A 9,518-nucleotide genomic window follows, 5' to 3' on the forward strand; every position below is an offset into this window, starting at 1 on the left:
GGTATCAAGTGTTTCAAATCTTGATAGTGAGGACCCTATGAGCACATATGGTGGCCATTCTAGAAATGTCTGTAGCCTTAGTATTATTTTGAAGTATGGGCATAGATAATACGATAAGGCTATCATAGTGTTGAACGACCCTGTCGAAAGGTAATGACTAATCTCACTTGTCAAGATTGTTTGGTGACAACTTGGTGCAACACATGGGTGCTTGCTGCAGGAAAGTTCACTAGACTAACCCACCAGAGGATCCCATATGGATGGTAACCCAAGTGTCCATGGAACAAATCCTCCAACGAACGGTGGTGCATGTGATCCTTAGACTTGAGATCACCAGAGAGCCCTGTGCACCGATTGGTGTAGTTTGACACTAGCCTAACGCGGTTCTATTCAAAGCTGTCAAAAAGGTGGTGATTAGCTGTATTAAGGAGTGTATCAAGACTATGGTGGATAGATAGAGGATTCATCACTCTCGGGTATGGGAGAAGTTATCTCACGGCGCAATTCAACAAATGGCAATGACACTAAAACTGTGGCCATAGTGGGATTGAGTTGTTGCTCTATCCAGTTTACAATACAGGTAATTGATCCAGTAACTGAATACATAATATCGAGAGTAACCGAAGGTTGACACTATTTCTATGCCTCAGTCTTGTTGAGATAACGGATGATGAAAGGATCAGATTGTACGATAACCATATCGTTGACAGATAGCTACTTCGTTGAATCTGAATCTATCGGGAGGCCATGATGCCTTTCTAGCGGCCAATCTTGGTCTGTGTGTAGTGAGACAATTAATTGGTGTTAATCGTAATACTATACACTACCGGTATGATGAGAAGCCTATGGGTCACTATTACTGAAGTTAAGTTATACCAATGATATGAATTCAGGCTTCAAAATCCCCTTAAACTGAAGAAGAAAGATCAGCCGCACATCTTGACGTAGAAAGTAAAAGAAAACCCAAAAAAAACTATTGCCATTCTCCTTTCCTTTTAGCCTAACAACTCATAAATAAATAACATGTTTTTTTCTTCCTTCTCCACCAGGAAAAACGGAAATTACTTTCCTAGATCTTTCCTAAACGATAGACTTCCAAAACTATCAAAATCTTATCAGATATGGAAAACAGAATTCGTAATCCAGTTTTCACCAGGATTTTCACAATGTAAAAGAACTTTTATGGGCTTGGTCACTTCATAAAAGTTGTAGTCCTAGATGTGTGGATGAATTTGGGCTTTTGAATCACCTGCTTTCGATATCTGAAGCTCTAGTTAGGCCTATTTGAAGACTCGATACTCAGCTAGGAAATCCTTCCGTGACTAGGATTCCAGGTCCGGTTTTGCAACAACTAATGAGGGCCCGAACGAACTCGAATTCTCACCCATAATACCTTCCTGGAAAGCTTGATTTATCTACTTTACTTTTCCTGAAGAAGCCTTTTGCAATTGAGAAATCTGACTCTATGAAAAACCTGAAAAATGCAGCACTGGTCAGAATAACAAAAACTCTGGAATTTCCTAATCTTTTCTCAATTATGTCATAAAGTCTATCCAAATATGCCAAACTTACAAAATAAACTCTAATCAACTCAACTAAGCATAAAACATAACAAAAAACATAATATGGAAGGAATAAAAATATATAAATTACACTCTTATCAGTCACACACATAGAAGATAATTTACGAGCTAGCTTAGAAGAAGGGCATTTTCGTCTTTTTAGGCGAAAGGGTATTTTGGTAATTTCAAAGTGCAATTAAATTTGCTAAGGTCGTAGCCTTTATTTAATTTGATATTAAAATTAAATAAGTGAGATTACGTTTAAATATGTGTTCGCATATATTTAAATAAATTATCATTATTATGTTAAATGTTAATATATATATATATATATTGTAAATATATATTAATTGAATTTAATTGAGATAATGATAAATTAATATTAAAATATCTTAAAGGGGGTGTTTGGAATCAAGGGGTGTTTGGGTTGGAGCCCAAGCCCATTCCATGATGGAATAGGGTATAGTGTGCACTATGTAAGTGCACACTTTGTGAAATAAAAACTTTAACTAATTCAATCAATGAAAGAAAAATTCCAGCCCCTTTGAACACTCTCCACGCCAGTTTTGCTTTTTGCTAAAAATCAATTACACTTTGATTTCTTCTTGGTTCTTAAAGGCTAAAGAGGATCTAACAAATCCCTCTCTAGTTCCTTGAGGTTATCTTCGTGTGGACAACATTGGTTCGATCCTACACTTGGGTCGGTAGCGAAATACATTCAGAGACAAGTTGGAGAAACCTCCAAATGTGCGTATGATTTCTTAAAACTCTAAAATAAAATCTGCAGATTCTTATCTAATATATATAAACTGTAATTTTGTACCTAGATCTTAGTTCTAAGTAACAATCCATGTTGTAAATGTTTTGTTTTTCCATTGCATTACTGGATCGTTTTACTAACAATGTTGTCCAAAGCAGACACAGAAATAATATTCTTTGAAATTGAAGGAACATAAAAACAATTCACAAGTTCCAACACAAGGCCCGAAGGCAGATTTAAATAATAATCCCCTACAACTAATGTAGTTTGCGTGCTCCATTCCTAACTCGTAGGTCCACCTCTCATCGACAGAAAAGTCTACTTTGTCGTAGTCCCTGCACAGAAGTGCAAATATGAGACCACATCCTATGTCAATAACCCTAGATGTAACAGGAGATACATTGATTTCAATCATGTACATACCTTTAGAAGAAGATGTAGGCTTCTTCTTCTCCTTGCTTGCTAGGAAGGCCTTGCAATGTTTCTTCCAATGGCCAGGCTTGCCATAATGGAAGCAGACAACCTTTCCATCTTTGCATACAGACTTAAGAGTATCCTAAGGTTTTGTATTTGAGCTTGGTTTTGGTGTTAGCCTCACCCTTACTCTTGTTCGCCCCTTAATAAGTTTTAGCGACTACTATCACTACTGGCTTTGACCTTTTGCTCTTACAGTCCTTAAACGTGCTCAGGGAGGGATCTCTCATTCATGCTCATGTTATATATGAACTGAGAATCTAGTAAGGACTAAGTCAATTGCTAAGTTATTGTCTAAACCAGAACCCAATGTCTCAAATCTTTTGATATACCCAATCATGTTGAGTACATGAGGACCAACTTTGGCACCCTTATCCATCTTGTTATTCCTAGGTGATGTCATCACCTTACTCTTGAGGTCGAGCTTGCCCCAAGGTATAATTTTCTTATAGATTCCTAGTGTAATTTAAAGATATCAATACATCTCCATAGATTTACTAACCATACCGCTTGTTTCCTTTTGATGATCGATCGCTATGGGCGTCAACCCATTAAATGGACTTCTACAAGTACAAATTTTACAGAGTTAATATTCTTTTATTAATTAATAAGGCCTTTTATTAATTGATATACTCCCACTATTTTTATTCAAGTTATTAGCCTTCATTTTTAAACTTTAGAAGGCCCGTTGGTCTTCCTAGTGGGTCGAAATCCCATCATTCCTAATTTGACCTCTTGCAGGAGCAAGTAGACCAAAGTGGGATCAGTAGGTAGGCCACAAGCTCTAGCTTACACCATTTAATAGCACCAATTTATTAAACTCAAACGTAAGTATTATAGACAAACCAATTACATAATCCAATGAGCAACAACCATTGGCCTCAACTGTAACTATCGGATCGGTGAGTTTGAACACTACATGCCCACTCATGCATTTTAAATATGCACTACTTTACTGATAATCTGAGGATTATATTGTTTTATTGAGGCTTTTTGGCCGGATTTTGGATACTTCTTATGTCGTTTTTGCCTAAATTGTAACCTAATTTCATATGTTTTATGTTTTAGGCTAAAACCTGCACTTTGAGCAAATAAAGAGCGGAATTGAGTTTCTGGACCCAAAAGCAAACAAATCTCAAGATTCGGGAAAATTCTGACGCGGATTTTAAGCACTATGAAGTTATTCCTATTGGACAGCACCAAAGATTGAAGATTCAAGCAAGGAAGCAAGTGGAGGGCAATTCCTTAATTTCAAGAATGGTTCAGAAAGGTCGTCATGGCGAAGTTCTTTATTCACCGCGGCGATGAACTGTCGGGAATTCATTGCCACAGCGAAGTTTATTCTTCGTCGCGACGAAGTCTGCGATTTCCAGTTTTTATCAAAACGCACAGTTTTATTTTAGAAAAGTTTTTAGGTTTTTGGACCGACTATATAAGAAAAACTTAGCCATTTTTAGGGGAGTTCGACATTTTGGGAGAGAAGAAGAAGAGATTTGAGATTGAACTTCTTGGATTCTTTAAATAGGGAAGATCTTTGTTCTCTTTTCTTTATTTCAATATGTTGGATATATTGTTTACTGTTTTCACTTCTATTTGTGTTAATTTCAATATGAACTAACTCACCTTGGGTTAGGGTTTTGATGTAATTAGGATTTTTATGTTTAATCAGTAGATTATTGTTGCTTTCACATTCTATTGCATGGGTTGTGTTATTATTCTTGGTTTTATTGAATTTATTTGTTGAACATGATGAGATTGAGAAATGAATCATGTATGAGCTTCTTAGGGTAATCACCATTGTTGTATCGAATGCTAGAGATAGGTTTGAAAATCAATGAAATCAATTTAGAATTCCATTAGCCTAACCAACTTTGATCTATTAATCTTCAAATTGTTAGGTGCGGAAGCTTAATAGGGAAAAGTAGGAAAACATAGCCTGAGAAGGTATGTTTTTCACATTAGGGAGTTTGATTTATAATCCGTGCATGTGAGTGTAGAGGTAGCATAAGTCGTAGATTAATTCATAGAATCCTAATAAAGCCAAAACCCTAACCGCTTGCTTTAACTGATATTTTCTCTCAAACTAGTTTTGCTGTCATTAATTAGCCTTTTAAATATGTAGTAAGTTTTGTTTTTCACTTTAGCTTAAATTCATCTCGCAAATCCAAACATTTTTGGTTTCTCCAACTTGATAACAACTAGGAAAATCAGTGTTTAACAAACAATCCTCGTGGGAACGATACTTCACTTATCACTTTATTACTTTGTATGAGTAGTGCACTTGCTATACATTGCATGTTGTAGTTACAATGCATCAAGTTTTTGGCGCTGTTGCCGGGGATTAATTTTGTGTTAACATTGAACTTTTCTTTTGTTAGCTAGATTAGAGTTTAATTTTTGTTTTAATTGTTTTATAGTTTAATTTTTGTTGTTCTTTTCTGTTAGCTTGTGATCTCATGTTTTCTCTCATTTTGTGTAGTTTATGCGAAGAGCTAGACGTCAGCCAGTGGTTCCTATTGAGCCAGAGATTGAAAGAACCGCAAGAAGACTTAACAGAGAGAGAAGATAACGAGAGGCGGTAGTTGTTGAGATGGCGAAAAATAGAACAGTGAGGGAATTTTCAATTCCCACGGTTGATGGCAATGGTTCAAGCATAACTAGACCAGTAGTACAAGCCAACACCTTCGAAATAATGCCGGCAATAATCCAGATGGTCCAACAGTCAGTGCAATTTAAGGGAGATTTGAAAGAAGATCCAAATTTGTACATTGCAAACTTTTTAGAGATCTGTGATACCTTCAAGTCAAATTGAGTGTCAGATGACACCATAAGATTGAGATTGTTCCCTTTTTCATTAAGGGATAAAGCAATGGGATGGTTAATGGCACTACCACCAGGAACGATCACAACATGGAATGAATTAGCACAGAAGTTCCAGACCAAATTCTTTCCTCTAGTAAAATCTACAAAGATGAGAAATGATATTGCATCGTTTCTACAGGAAGAGATAGAATCACTATATGAAGCTTGGGAAAGATACAAGGAACTATTAAGGAGGTGTCCACACCATGGTTTGCCAGTATGGATGCAAGTCCAAACATTTTATAATGGATTGATGGTTAATGTGCAAATGATGGTGGATGCAGTATCAAGAGGAGTATTGCAAAACAAGACACCTAAAGAAGCTCATGAGTTGCTTGAAGTTCTGGCAAGCAACAATTATCAAAGACCGAATGAGAGGATGCAATCGCAGAAATCTATCAGTCTTCATGAAGTTGATGCATACACGACCATTTCAGCTCAACTTATAGCACTTTAGAAGCAATTGGGAGGTATGCAAGTGAATTCTATTCAAGCACATCAATTAACTTGTGATTTTTGTGCAGGTAACCACATGAGCAATGAATGCCAAGTAGGAAACACTTTTGCTTCAGCTTCATCATCATTAAAACAAGTCAACTACTTGGCAGGAAATCAGAGGCAACAGCGCAATCCTTTCTTCAACACGTATAATCCTGGTTGGAGGAATCATCCAAACTTGTCTTGAGCAATCAGAATCAATAGAATCAGTAGAACAACCAATGGAACCAAATAGCGATGCCAAACAATCAAGCAGAGGTGAATTATCAACCAGGGGAGCAAAGATTGACAAAACTAGAGGATATGTTCAAAAAATTCATGCAAGAGACCACGGGTTTCATGAATGAGATGAGGGCGAATTTCAGAAACCAAGGCGCATCCATTCGAAACTTGGAGGTACAAGTGGGTCAATTGGCCGATAAGCTGAATGAGAGACCACAAGGTTCCCTACTGAGCAACACAGTGATAAATCCACAAGAACAAGTGAATGCAATAACTTTGAGAAGTGGAATAGTCTTGGAAGAGGTTGAGAAAATAGGGAAAGAAGAAAGCCCACCAAAAGACAAGGAAGATTCTGATGAGGAAGTTGACAAAGAAATCAATACTGAAGAGAAACCAACCAGCCATAGGGAAGAGGAACCAAAGCAAGAAGAGAGGCAAAGGCAAAAGAAAGAAAAATTACCATTTCCCGAGATACCACAAGAGTTGGCACATGACATTCCTCCAGTGCCTTTTCCTTAGAGGCTTAGAAAGGAAAAACAGGATAAGCAGTTCACTAAATTTCTTGATGTATTTAAAAAAATACATATTAACATTCCTTTTGCAGATGCCTTTTTTAGATGCCGAGCCACACAAAATTTCTCAAGGAAATTCTGTCAAACAAAAAGAAGTTGGAAGAGGAGGAAACATGAATGCTTACGGAGGAATGTAGTACCATTCTACAGAAGAAGTTGCCACCGAAACTCAAGGATCCAAGGAGTTTCACTATCCCTTGTGTTATAGGAAACATTACATTTGATAAAGTTTTGTGTGATCTGGGTGCATGTAAAGCCCCACTTGAGGTATGTACTCAAGATTTGCTGTATTGCTTACATGTGTATTGGTTTAGTTTTAATTGAGTTTGTATGTTGAGTTGGTTGAGTGTTTGCCCTGAAAATTATGAAGACTTGGCGAAATGTTGTGTTATAGACTTCGCCGGGGCGAAGAAGAATCTTCACCGCAGCAAAAAGGTGCTGCAGCCCACGGAGTCGCTGCTGGAGTGTTTCGCCGCGACGACGGGTCGACTGAAAAGTTTTTTTAAGTTTTAGATTTTTTTCCTTAAGGGTAATTTGACCATTCTACCCCTAATTAGCAGGAAACGTGGGGAGTAAAATGTAAGGAAATTTCATGGAAAATATTTTGCAAGGAATCAAAGGATGTGGATGGAATTTCCAAGAAAGAGTAAGGGCAAAATGGGAATGCTTGTGTATAAGTTGAGCTAAAAAGGGTTAAGTGTAGAGAATCCTTCATTTCATCCATTTCCACCGCCTCTTCCATTCTCTACTTCTTCTCAAATTTCCTTCAATCTTCCAAGGATTTCTAAAGACCTTTTTGAGTAATTTTTAGTAGAGTTTTAATCTAAAGCATCCTATAGTAAGGATTCTTGCTTTAGATGAGAGTTTTATTATGTTTTGGTTAAGGTCTTATGTTGTGGTTGTTATTTAAAGTTGTAGAGAGAAATCAAGCTACCAAAGGAAAGGAGAAGTATTAGAGAAGCTATTTCCTCACAAGGTAAGTAAATCCTAACTAAGTTGAGATTTGAGAATTTAATTGAGTAGAGATTTTGTATGTATATGTATGTTTTATATTTGTTGAGATGGATGTAGAAGTATGGAGGTTGCTTGATGTTGGGTTGAGTTTGATTGAAGTGGAATGAAGTTTTGAGCAAATTTATAGAAGTGTTTTCCTTTGACAGGGAAATTAGAGAGTATAAGGGAGCCTTTCTCCCATTTTGGATGATTAAAGAAAAGAGAAAAGTTATAGTTAAAGTAGAGATTTATATGCACATGAGTTTTATGAGGAAATGCTCAAGAGAAGCATGAGTAAGAGTAGAAAGCCTTAATTTTTGCTACATAGCATAATTGCCTCTCATAAGTGCATTAATGAGCATGAGTTATGCATTAATCATGCATTAATTATGATGAGTTATCTATATGCATTAATCATCCATTAATTATGCATTAGAAAGAGAAAGTAGAGAAATTGAGTTTAAACTACTCTAAGAGTAGAGAGAAAGAAAGAGAATGACCACTAGAGAATAAAGAGAAAGTAGTGCTAGATAAGAGAATAAAGTAGCTTGTGCGATGGGAAACCCGTGAGTAATGGGTAGAGTATTCCCGCATGTACGCCGAGTTGAGAGAGCGGCATGAGTATAAGAGAGAAGTGGTGTAGCCCGTGAGAGTGCATGTGGATGAGGGCTATACCCAAGTTTACCCAAGAGAGAGATTATGTACTCATATGACCAAGGGTTTCGAATCCATGCATAACCGAGTCCGATCGGCTAGAATGAGTAAAAGTCACAGAGAGTGGGAGTGAGTCCCAACTGTGCCTCCTGTCAGATGGGGCCGTGACTTGCTAGAGAGAGAGTTAATAGAAAAGAAAGAGAAACATAGAGAGAGAAACCGATAGAGAAAGCAAAGAGAGTAATAGGAATTGTAAGGAAAGAATTAGAGAAAGAGTTACGAGGATAGATGGGTAGAGGATTTATTTACTGAGCATTAGTTGTGCTCACCCTGTTGTTTTCCATGTTTTACAGGATCTAGATGAGGACACAGTCGGATGGACGTCGGCAAGCGAAGGGAAATGGCTACCCTGTCCACCTTGTTTTTAATGCTTTTGTACATGATATAACTTTTTGTAGAAAGAATGTATATATTTAATAAAAGAAAAAAATTTGGGCCCAACTTTTTAATACTATTTTACATGTATTTTACTATGCATATTTTATGAGAATACGAGTAGAAAGCAGGCATTACAGTGCAAGTATAAATCTTATGCTTTTTTATGTTTTCAGGAAACTAGGAATTGGTGAAGTGAAGCTGACAACTTGCAGCTTGCAAATAGATCCATAAAGCATCTGAGGGGCATTGTTGAAGATGTGCTAGTTAAGGTGGACAAATTTATTTTTCCAGCAGATTTCTTTGTGTTGGATAGGGAAGAAGACAAGGAGATTCCTCTCATCCTGGGACGACCATTTCTGGCTACTGGAAGAGCTTTAATTGATGTACAAGAGGGGAAGTTGATCATGAGAGTGCAAGATGAGGAAGTGACATTCAATGTCCTTGAGACTCTGAAGGTTCCATCGAAGCGAGATTTTTGTTTTA

General features: G+C 37.0%; 1 non-coding gene across 1 annotated transcript; it reads right to left on the bottom strand.

Moving 5' to 3' along the window:
• Positions 1 to 5,764: 5,764 nt before the first annotated feature.
• On the bottom strand, positions 5,765 to 5,871 carry LOC116130798. The gene has a single exon (XR_004128133.1). It is a non-coding gene; the product is annotated as a small nucleolar RNA R71 (small nucleolar RNA).
• Between the last annotated feature and the right edge of the window lie 3,647 nt (positions 5,872 to 9,518).

Source organism: Pistacia vera, unplaced genomic scaffold, assembly GCF_008641045.1.
Source record: "Pistacia vera cultivar Batoury unplaced genomic scaffold, PisVer_v2 Contig1060, whole genome shotgun sequence".
Taxonomy (NCBI): Eukaryota; Viridiplantae; Streptophyta; class Magnoliopsida; order Sapindales; family Anacardiaceae; genus Pistacia; species Pistacia vera.